Here is a 13,012-nt window from a genome sequence, read left to right as displayed (position 1 = left end):
TTTGGAATTCGACACAGGGCTTTGTAAGATAACCAAGCATTTTACCGAGTAAGGTACATCCAGCACACTTCTGCTTTTTAAAGATGAAAAGTAGAAAAAAAAAAACTATAACACTGGGAGAAGAGTGTTTTGTTGTTGTTGATGTTGTTGTCATTGTTGATTCTGGTTTTGTAGCTCTTGATGCAAGATTCTAACCTAAGCTCATCATTCTAAGCTCCAGACTTGCTCATGAAAATTCACAATCTCCCTTTATACCTCTTCATTCTGAATATACTTCTTCATGGCTAACTGGACTCTGTCTGCAAGATTTCAATTTCATACAAAGCAACCTCAGACAGTTAAAATCAGACTTTTCCAATCTGCCTTTCCATAAATACCATAAGACTCTACCATCAATAAACCTGTTTGCTCACTAACAGTTACTTTTATTTCCCTGTTTAGTTTTTTAATTTTCTCTATATGATAATTGTGCCCTGAATACATCCTACTGCTTTATCACTCACTCATAGTTACAGAGACTTACTAAAATCATGGGAATGACGGTAGACAGTTGATCCAAAACCAGCTATTAACCATCCTTTTCTAATACTACCCAATATTGTCATGATTTGCATCAGAAGGCAAACCTTTGGAAGTCTGTATTAAAAATGTACAGTCCTTTTGGTTGTTATTCTTCTCAGGTTAGAACAGCACATCACCTTAGTCACACTATCTTTATAAGTCCTTCATCTTTAGGTTTATCTTTAAAATTGAACCAATAAACTTTACTTTTTGAGGGCACAAAAATTCAAGTTACTTGATCCCCCCACATATATATAGACATTTGTCCATAATTAACCATCAGATAGATTTAATGTGAAGTTCCAGTGACTTTCAGGAATTCTGAGGACATTTCTGTGTTCACTAGTTTTACATTTTCTGTCTATGATACTGGTATTTTTTTTCTTATTTCACCCCTCACTAATTTAACATAGTGTATTGCTTTCATGTAGTAGTGTTATATTTCCTGGAGACTTTTCCCCCTGGTATCAAGGTGGTTTTTTTTAATGTTATGGCTAGAGCTTATTCAAATTTATCAGTTCATATAAAATATACATAAAAATAATTCTCATGAATAATATATTATATATTTTAATTATCTAAAATTTAATCTTTAATTGTATTTGTAACTATAGAAGTGAGCAATTGTGATTGTATAAAACCCAATTTTAGTTATTTTAAATTTATTATTAATTTATTTGTTTTATTTTCTGACTACAGGTTTCCCTTCCTCCTCTTACCTTGGCCCCTCCCTAAATCCCACCCCTGCCTCATCTCCCCCCATCCAGATTCACTCCTCCCTGGCATCCAATGGATGTAAACAAAACATCCAAAACCTATCAAGCTGAAGTAAGACTAAGTACCTTGCCTTTTAGTAAGGCTAGGCAAGGCAGCCCAGTATATGGTTTGGATAGGGTCCCAAAAGCCAGCAAAAGAGTAAAATAGTCCCAGCCCCCAATGTTAGGAGTCCCACAAGAAGTCCAACTTATGCAACTGACACATGATGTGGGAGTCCCCTCTGTGAGATGTGATTACCATTAATGAATAAAGAAATTGCCTTGGCTTGTTGATAGGGCAGAACTTAGGTGGCCAGGAAAAACTGGACTGAATTTTGGGAGAAGGAAGGCAGAGAGAGAGAGAGATGCCATGGAGCCATCAGAATCAGAAATCCCAAATCTTTGCTGGTAAGTCACGGCCACATGACAATATAAAGATAAATAGAAATGGGTTAAATTAATATAAGAGTTAGTCAATAAGAAGCTAGGACTAATGGGCCAAGCAGTGTTTTAATTAATACAGTTTCTGTGTGGTTATTTCAGGGTTAAGCTAGCCAGTTGGCCAGGATGAACAAGCAGGCCCTCCTCCTACAGACACAAATATGTAGAAGGCCTGGGTCAGTCTCATACAGGCACCCTGGTTGTGGATTCAGTCTCTGTGAGCCCCTATGAGCCTAGGTTAGTTGATTCTGTGAGTTTTCTTGTGGTTCTCTTGACCCTTCTTGTTTCTACAGTCTTTCCTCCCTCTCTTCAGCAGGGTTCCCTGAGCTCAGTCTAATATATAACAATTTTGAAGTGAGAAGACTATTATCTATTTTAGGTACCTGAGTATTCTTTGTGTGTGTGTGTGTGTGTGTGTGTGTGTGTGTGTGTGTGTGTGCATCTGAGTATTCTTATCAATATCTTTTCAAGTTGTTGGATCACAGGTTGGTTAGAATGATGAAAATCCAGAAAATGATTTTCTCTTGTACTGACCAAAGAGAAACACTCCTTATTAAAGATTAATAACGATCCACAAACTTCTCTCTGTGTATAACTTGTACTTTGACTTTTACTTTTAGCTAATACCCACATAGAACTGATCTATATCTTACCCTATATGATAACTATTTGAATTATAAAGGCAAATATTATGCCCTTATTTACTTCCACCTCTTGTCTTTGGGTTTAATGTCTTATCCTGTGTTCCACTAAAAGTGGTTTCTGGCCACACACCCAGTAAATCACTTACCCTGAATGTGCACCCACATGTAGTTCATATTCATCAGAGTGCCACTTGTCACTTCAGTTACAGGTTGATTTTATTTTTCTATCCCATCAACACAAAGTGTGAGCTGCCATCAGCAATCATCATCTCTGTGCTGGGTGTGCAGAGAGGAGCTTTCAAACTGGTGTTTGCATTGTTGATTTTACTACTATAATTCTTTAATTTTTCCAGCATTGTGGCTTGACTTTGACAGCAATAGAGACCTGCATTTCAGGTGTGTAATCAGGATAACTAAGCTTGAAAGAGAAGATTAGCCCTACATGCTCTCTACCTGGTTTGATTTCCCTGAAGAAAAGCTTACCCTAGCAAATTAAAATTAGCCTCACAAAATTGAATTGTTAGCATAGAATTAGGAAAAAGAAAATTAGTTCAGCATTTCATTATTTAATTCCATCTGGATTTTAAAAAGATTCTTTGTCAATGAGAATAGAGATGTATACACCATATGGGATGGGGGGAGGGAGGAAGGATGGATATGGGAACAGGGAAGTATATATCTCAACTAAGGGAGCCATTTTAGGGTTTGCAAGAGACATGATTCTGGAGGGGTTCCCAGGCCCAAGGAGAGGTCCCCAGATTGTGCCCTGGGCAGCATAGAAGAGGGTGCCTGAACTGGCCTTGGCCCATAACCATACTGATGAATATTTTGCATATCACCATAGAACCTTCATCTGGCGATGGATGGAGATAGAGACAGAGACACATATTGGAACACTGAACTTAACTCCCTAGGTCCAAATGAGAATCAGAAGGAGGGAGAACGAGAGCAAGAAAGGAAGGACCAGAGGGAACCTTCATCCGACGATAGATGGAGATAGAGACGGAGACCCACATTGGAGCACTGGACTGAGCCCCCAAGGTCCAAATGAGGAACAGAAGGAGGGAGAACATGAAAAAGGAAATCAGGACCGCGAAGGGTGCGTTCACCCTCTGATACAAAGGGACTGATCGAATGAGAGCTCACCAAGGCCAGCTGGACTGGGACTGAACGAGCATGTGATCAAACCGGAGTCTCTGAATGTGGCTGACATGGGAGCTAACTGAGAAGCCATTGACAATGGCACTGGGTCTTGTTTTGTGTGCATGTACTAGCTTTTTGGGATCCTAATCTCTTTGGATGCTCACCTTCCTAGACCTGGAGGGAGAGGGGAGCAACTTGAACTTCCCACAGGGCAGGAAACCCTGACTGCTCTTAGGACTGGAGAGGGAGGAAGAGAAGGATTTGGGGGGAGGAGGAGAGGGAGTGGGAGGAATGGAAGGGTATGGGGAGGAGGGGAGGAAGTGGAAATTTTTATAAACAAATAAATCAATAAATTTAAAAAAAAGAAAAAAAAGAAATAAGCAGGCTGCATCTTTCTGCTAATGCACATTACTCTTTCCACAGAAATGTATGGAGAAAGGAAAATCTCTCATTGTTTGTCTAATAGTCTGCTGTTTTTCCCCATGTTGTATTATATGTTTCTCAATTTCTTATTCTTAAAAATTATTCTGTTTAGCTTCACAAATTGTGCTCTAAAGAAATGGTGGCTGTTACAGTTCATCTTTTAGAGAATAGTCTTACCTGGTTTTCAAACTTTGAGAAAGTTCTTCTCTACTACCCCATGAAATTATGAGGTTAGTGACAATGATACTTCAACAATGTGATCATATTCCTATGCTCTACCCTTGAAGTGAACTTTCTTTCTTTTTATCTGTCATTATTTAAGGAAGACATGATAGATTCAAGACACTTGGATAATAAGAGTCAAGTGGATTACCGGAACTTTTTGGGTGACCTGATATTCCACAGGGAGCCACTGAGATCTCAGATGGGACCCTCTCTACCTACAAATCTTTATAGCTAAGACAAATGGTCTCATCTCTCCAAACTCCTATTTTATTCCTGTCTTTTTAAAGATACATTCCTTTATAATTATAAGCACTTGCTTCTGAAGACTATGAAGGATCAAGGATTAATGAAGTGCAGAGAAGTACTTTAAAAGTCTCATGATTCCTACAGATACCCAAAGAGGAATTTCACTGAATATTCTCTCTTAGTATAAAATAACACCTACATTTTTAAAGTTCCGTTGGAAACTAAAAAAAAAAAAATGACAACATGACTTGACCTTATATATTGGCTAAATTGCACCTTCTCTGACTTACTTGGGCAACAGTTACATATGTTGTAATGTCTCTACAGATTTTCTTAACAGAACAATATAAGGAGATGTAGAAGGAGCAATCTTTTTAATGCAACTATTTTCAAGATATGAATACAAACCATAAAGCAAGGTGAAGATGAGAAGCAACAGTATAAGGAAAATGTGTATCATTTTAAAAGCTAATTGTGATGATAATTACATTCTGCTTTGGAAGTACAGGGATGATTTTGGCTCTTACAATGGATTTGTTCAAAGAAATAAAGTAGATTGGGCTATTCAATAGTGACTGAATTGTTCATTATGTTAAGAATGGAAAGCAATCTTGTAAAATGTCATCTTTTGCATTTATTTTAATTTTCTGGGAACGTTTATGCCAAATAATGTAAAAATTCCCTGATATCACTCCTACCTCATTAAAGAGGAAAATTACTATGTGTAAATGCCTTTGACAAATAGTCATGTTATTTAAATAATTACCACACTGTCTTTTTCAGTAGAGATACAGAAAAGAATAATCAAGTAAAGAAGAAATAGAGAAATTCAAGATATTTGTCAAGGACAGAGAAATAAGACAGAAAATAAAATCTAAAAATTTTATTTCCTGTTGCAAACAGTTCATCTACACAGAGCACTGTCTTCACTGGCAGCATCCTGCAACACCGTGTCTTTGTCACACACTTAGATAACCAAACCAAACCAAGCAAAACAAAAAGATACCCTGCTGATAATGACAAGAATAAGTAGATTTCCGCAGTAGAGTTTCTATCCCATGGAGTTTGTGTAACTCCTTACATCGCTCCATATTCTGGACATCTGCTACAGTCATCTGAATAATGTCCACCTGCTTTGTAGGCTTATCTTGAATACTGCGTTGGTTCTCTTGGAATTGGCAAGTACCTGCATAGAAGTTCTATTTCACTTGGGTTCAACACAGTTCTCTACTATGGCCTGTGTGCCCTGTTTGTCTTAAGCTTTTGGAAGTCATCCCCAGCCTAAACCTTAGCCTGAACAATAAGCCTGTCTCCTGTTTCCAAGCTGGGCTCTCAGCACACTCTCTTCTACTTCATCCTCATCCTTCATGATGGTCATTTGCTCTCTTTTCTTAAGCCAATGTGTAATGATACTATGCCTGGGGGGGACTTTGGGTTGAAGTTATTAAAGCCTTTGCAAGCGTGCATGACTAGGATGCTCAGAACTACGAAGAAAACTATTAAGATCATGTGAGGAATCTTCTTTAAGAATGATAGGAATGTACAAGGAGCAGAGGGCTGCGTTCCTGCTGCCTGACCCCCGCCACCTGACTAGCTTATGCCCGAAGTGACGCACCGCTTCCCACTGCCCAGCTCCCAGCTAGCTTTACCCGAAATAATTACATGGAAACTGTATTCATTTAAACACTGCCTGGCCCATTATATCTAGCCTCATATTGGCTAACTCTCACATCTTAATTAACTCATATCTAATAATCTGTATGCCACCACGAGGTCATGGCTTATGGGTATGAGTCTAGCCAGCGTTCATCTCGGGAAGGGGAATCATGGCATCTGCCTGTCTCTGTTTTCTTTCTCCCAAACTTCTCTTCTGTCTTTTTCGCCTACCTATGTTCTGATCTATCAGGCCAAGCAGTTTTCTTTATTAATTAAGCAATGAAAGCAACAGATAGATAGAAGACCCTCCTACATCACAGGAAGTGTAAGTACAGATAAGGACAGAAGAGATGAGAGGAAGAATATTACAATCCAAAATTCATTAATTTATTAGTTTAACAGGAGAAGTGTGTGGATAAGGCATAATATCCTGCAAAGAGTTGAAAGCCAAGAGAGAAACTAAATTATAAAAGAAATTTTCTTCAGTGTACAGTAAGTTGTTTAAGGAAAAAGCCATTTTCAAAGACATTACAGAGCATAAATAGATGGGTTTCATTTGAGAAGGAAGATAAAATACATACATATATAGATCAGCCTGGTGACTTTTAACATTTTCAAGTTAAAACAAGCTACCTCAAGGATTAGATTTTCATTCTGTTTATTTGTTTATTCTTTCATCCATGTAAATGAACAATAGGCTGGGACTGTGGATTGGGGTACACAGGAGAAAATAATTAGAATTTGAAAATATGACAGTGCAGATATGGAGCACATATGTTCCCCCATATCAGTAAAATAAAAACCCAAACAAGATCTTGGGTAATTCTAAATAATTGTGCTTATGTTTTCAACATGTAGTATATAAAAACAATACACTTGAAGGCCTCCTAACATGATTATTAATTATATATAATTGGATGCACTAAGAGTAGGTCATTAAGTGATGATTATACTATGATATTTGGTGTTCTAGTGTCACTGGTAATAGGGAACTACATTTGCTTCCAAAGGGAGAAAAGATCATTAAAATTTTAATTTGTTTCTCAACAGTTCAATTATAACATGTTTAACACACTGGACATTAACCTTGAGGGATTTAGCACAATTATGGTACGACTTCAATCTACTTTGCTCTTTTGCATTCATTTTCTTAAGAGACTGGGTATTTGTAACTGCTTTAAGTCCATTCTGGCCTCTTAAATGTTTTGTAGTGTCTTGTTATCACTTCTTGTATTTGTTCTCCTTCTTAGATGCTTATAAGAGTACTTAAAATAGAACTGTTTTTCTTGATAGAATGACTTTTCCAATGCGATGCAGTAGACACCTACTTACTTTGGCTTATCCTGGTCTGCAATGCATTGGCTATTTGTGTGTGCTATCATCTATACATTGCCTTAAGTGAGACTGTTTAATCACGATGCTTTATAGATTTCCAGGTGCTGATATTTGCTATGTGAATTTGAAATCTAACCAGCCCTATAGATGTTTAGCTCCATTATTTTGACATGCTCTAAAGGGATCTCTGTATATCAATAAAATAATCATTATTGGACCCAGTTCTTATTGCTAATATAAAAAATGTAAAAAATGAAATCTCAGAAAATTTTATTTTCATCCCCACACTTCATTTATACATTCTATTCATAGATTTTCATTGAAATGTCCTTGCCTATGTTTCTATACTCTCAGAAAGTCCAGCAGGCCAGTATGCTTGGACTTTCAGTTTATACTAACAGAAACTATCTTATAAAGTTAAAATTTGGGTAGATATAATGTTCTTATAAGTGAAATAGATATATTGAAGATGAAGTAACATATGATATACATATATGGACTAATTAGCAAATAACAAGTATGCAGTATGGGTAAGTTATTTATACTGGATGAAATAACTCAAGAAATGCATATAAATTCATATAAGAGTCTAGATGAGTGATCAAATAAACATTTATTGGTTAATGTTTATGTTTAAGTAGCATGAAAAGCCTCATTTAGTAAGAGGGATTGAACTTAACAAGGAAGTGATCATATGTTACAATGTTAAATTTATATTCAGCCAATTTCCTGTTTGAGGTGTGTAATTAATAACCTTGCATAGAATTGGTTAATTTCTGCATGGGGAATCTGACTGAAGTGAATTCAAGAGAGGTTACATCATATAAGGTTTAATAAAATTTCTGAAGACTATGTTATTGCTCCATTGGGAAAACCAGAGGTCTGTGAAGTTTCAATAGAGTACCTTCTAGCTTTTACCATTTTAGTTTGTAAAAACAGAAGCTTCCAGAACATATTTATACATTGACAACAACAGACTGTCATCATACAGAAAACTATATGAACATTATTCATAATTCCCTTATAAAATTAGATATAAAGTGTATTAAATCTTAAACATCGAAAACTTAAAATCATTGATGAAAATAGAGGGAAAGGCTTATAAACATTTTATGATAATTACTCCAAAGCTACAGGCAACAAAACAAAACTACATAGTTGATTTTCCAACAGACTAGAAAGTTTCACACACAAGAAATGGTAAATAGCTCGAAAATAAAAGAGACCAATCAGAAGAAAGTATTTGGAAATCAAATATCTGATAATTTTCTAATATCAAGAATGCACTAGGTACTTTTCAATAAAAGAAGCAAATTGCTTTATTTTTTCAAAATAAGCAAAGGAATAAAATAGCCATTTTTCAGAAGAGACATATAATCCACCAACTGTTACATGGAGGAAAAAAAACATCCCTGCCAATCACTCAAGAAATGTAAATCCATAATATAATGCTGCATCTTGTGAATTCTGAAGGGTGTTATGAAAAAGATGAAAGATGGAGGATACTGGCAAGGATTTATAAAAAGAGAGCATCTTGATATCTAATAGTTGAAATATAAATTACTGAAGTCATAGAGGAAAGAGTGTACAGGCTTGTCAGAAAACTGCTCATAGAATGGCAACATGTTCCAAAAGCCCCCCCCAAAAGATTATGAAATCTATATTTTGATGAGAAATTTGCATGTTCATAACTATTGCAGCAACCTGATGTTAGCCAGCATATGGAAGTGATATAAATGGTTTCCACCATCTACATACACTGCCATTTATTTAATCATTGTATAAATTTAGATAAAGAATAGTAACTGTTGTCAGTCAGGCACAGAAAGACAAATAGTGCAAGATGTCACTTATATATGGAGTATTTAAAAAGTGTCACAGAAATACTGAGCAGATTTTAGTTAGAGGAGTCTGGTAGTCTGAAGAAGAACAAGGTAAAGAGAGATGTTAGCAATGTTAGTGAGAGGGTATGTTTCAGTTGGTAAAAGGAGCAAATTCTAGCTACTTTGTGCACAATGTAGTAACTGTTTTCAATAACAATGCATCACATATTTTGAACTGTTAAATAATGAATGTTTTCATTATTTATTTTTTCATTGTTATTTCCACCAAAAAAGAGAGAAAAGCATAGAGTGATAGACCTCACAATCAATCTAATTGAGACTTTCTATCTAATTAAAATGAGACAAAATCTATGAAACTAACATAATCCAGGGTACATTTGGAACTCAATAAATGTTGAGTAAAAAGAACTCTGCTGTAGAAAAGTATATCAAAGCCTAAGGCTATACAATATAATTACCGATATCCCATTTGAGTATAGCCAAACATATGAACTAATATTACAATTTCAATTGTTTAATGGTTATCTTTTTCTTGTTAAAATTAATTATCCATTATTAAAACAGTTTCAATGGAAAGCAAATTACAACATATTGAGTTTATGCTTGAATCTACGAATTATTTGTGCATTAATGTAACTTATTCAGCATGTATTTTATAAATGACTCTAGAGAAGTTTTTCTAGCTGTAGGAAAGCAAACCTATATGTACACAGGAAGGGACCTCTTACTTTTCATTCCTTATACTAATAAAACTTGATGTATTTTAGAGATCCTTTATATAAAAACTGTTCAACCACTATGATGTACTTATGAAACCATTGACTTTGAGCTCTGAACACAGAATTGATGTTCTCATATTAATTGCAGCCAGGGTCTAGATAAAGGATTGAAGCCAGAACCTCAAGACCTTCATCCCTGACACTCTTCAACTGGTGATGCTTGACGTTCAGCCTGACAATAGGTGTAAAGTCAATTTTATGTAACGCTGTAGTAGAATCTTTGATACCTCCTACAAAAGAAGGAGTTTTGTCAATGAACCAAATCTGGGAAAACACTGACCCTGAAAGCCAACAATATGACTCATTAGGGTTAGCTCTCAAATTAGTACTCTTTCTGTTAATGTCAAAGTAGCACCTAAGAGTGGTTGATTTCAACAAGTCTCAAATCAATGAAGTCAGGAGTGGTTGATGTAAACAACTCTCCTAAAGTCAATGCTGACTTTGTTAAAGAAGTTATTGACAATCTGCTTTCTCCTAACATTTTTATGAGTCACATTAAGATGGCTCTGCTGTGGAAGCCAGAAAACGTTACGAGTTGAGACTTGCATAGGCACTCTCATCAGACGGATTGGACATTTCCCGCAGAGCTCTTCATCCTTCACGACTTTTTCAGGGATGCCTTTTGTCCTTTTGAGAAATCCAGTCATTTTATATATTTGAAGGTAGAACAAGCCTTTGTGCAATTATAATTTTTATTTTCATGACTATGACTCAAAATTAACTTCTAATTATTATTTATTTGGTTAAAATTGCATGAATTGGAATATTATTCCCATGAATAGTCCCTACTTTCACATGGAAGATATGTCTTAATTTCTCCCATGCTTATTAAAATTTATTATTGACCTTGAAGAAATTATTTTCAACAATGAGACAAGAAATTTCTTTAGGGCTATGCTTGCCAGTAAGGCTGATGAATAAAATTTCAAATGATTTTGATGAGTCTGATTTTATATGAGCATCTTTAGAGTATCAATTCGGAATACCATTGTTTTGAAAAGACAACAAGGCTCAAAGGATTTAAACCTTTGGGATCAGGAGCAAATTCTGCTTTGTAGTTTCCTTGTTCTCTTAGTTCATATTCTTAGAATTCATTTAACTGCACCTATCTTTCTTTTTATTTCCTTCCCTTTTTCCTTCATTTTGCTTTCCTTTCTTTTCTTTTCTAATCTTTGAAACATCTTTTAAACAAAGTGATTTTTTGAGAGTTATTTAATACCGATATTTATAAAACTATGTCTAAAGAAATGGATTAAAAATATAAACATAAGTCAAATAGTTTCATTTTCTAAGAGTTAAAACTCAAAAGTGTTTCTAAATCTTAGTCAAAAATATATTATAATATAATATAATATAAAATAATACATAGCTTAATTTTTATCTTTCTACCATTGTAAAGCTATCACCCTTTCTTTAGGAAAGTCAGTTGTCTGTGCAAAATATAACTGATAAGCATTTTCTGAATGTTTCCATAAATCTATGTTAAATATCTTTAAAAATCAAGTATATACAGATAGTATTTACTTTTTCTTATGATATTTTTGTTGAAAACAAACAGTTTCTGGACCTCTGCTCTGGTGTTTACCATTAAATTACTGAAAACAATGCATGTTAAATGTTGGAGGTGTAATAAAAATTTTTGGAAGTTAAATGTTTTAAAACCTAGCATGATAATTAAACTCTTAAACAGAAAGAACAAACAATAAAATGTGACATTTATTGGGAAAAATATGCATATCAGTACTGAAGTAATTTGAATATGAATATAGAAATAATATTTCCAGGAAACAGACATTAATAGCTTCTAATTAGAACACATCAAAAAGAAAAAAAATGAAGGCAGCAAGTTATTGGACTTATAAAGAGCCAATACTAATTTATTCTAAGTTATTACTGTCAATGCAATTTGCAGCAGTGGACAAAGCAGTGTTAATTGAATTAGAAAAGAAACACATGTAAGAAGCAACTTGTATTATGAATAGTGAGTACATATCAAAGGCATCTTTAAATTATGTAATGCAATTTAGTGCTGAATAATATATATATTGATGTAAAATGGAATAAATTCGGTATGTCCTTAATGCTTCTTCTTCCCCAATTTTCATTATGTAAACAATTCAAGATGCAGTTAAGTTGAATGAAACTTTTAAACAGTCCGCATCTACCACTCAGATTTTAGCAATGCCATTTTACTATGCTTGCTCCATCATGCTCTTGCCCCTATCTTGTCTTTGTGTCCATGAATTAACCTTGTTGCTTCCCATTTAAGATGCAGTGTAAATACCTTAAAAGTATTTACCTTAAAAGTATTTACCTTAAAAATAAATACCTTAAAAGTCCCAATACTTCAGAAGGCAGTTTTATTTCAAATAAAATTTACATAAAATGGAATATACATATTTTTATTGTGTCCACCTCAAATTATGATATATTTATATGTGTATGCCGCATAAAATTTTATACTACTGAATACTACTATCTACTCGAGTGAGCTATGTCATTATTCTTTCAGTTAATATCCTTGTCCTACTTACGGTTACTTTTGTTGTGATAAAATATTAGAACCATAAGTAACTTGGGGAGGAAAGGGTTTGTAACATGACGGGGCCGGCTTGTTGGGGTTTCTATCCCACTGGGTACCCCACAACCGGCAAGTTCCAAAGAAAATCAGTCACACAGAGATCTCTATAAGTTATAAAGCTGATTTGGCCCATTAGGTCAGGCTACTTATTAGCTCTTATAACTCATGCTACCCCATTATTCTGATCTATGTTAGCCACACAGCTCAGTACGTTTCTCAGCTGGGCAGGTTACATGCTGCCTCTTCGGTGATCTGCACAGGAATGTCAGAGGAACCTCCCTGCTTCCCAGAATTCTCCTGTTCTCATTGCATCACCTCTACTTCCTGTCTGGTTTTCCCGCCTATACTGCCTGCCTGGCCAATTAGCGTTTTATTAAAA

This window comes from Myodes glareolus, chromosome 8 (genome assembly GCF_982192425.1).
Source record: "Myodes glareolus chromosome 8, mMyoGla1.1, whole genome shotgun sequence".
Taxonomy (NCBI): domain Eukaryota; kingdom Metazoa; phylum Chordata; class Mammalia; order Rodentia; family Cricetidae; genus Myodes; species Myodes glareolus.
The sequence above is the reverse complement of the archived record's forward strand: the minus strand, read 5'-3'. Positions refer to the sequence as shown.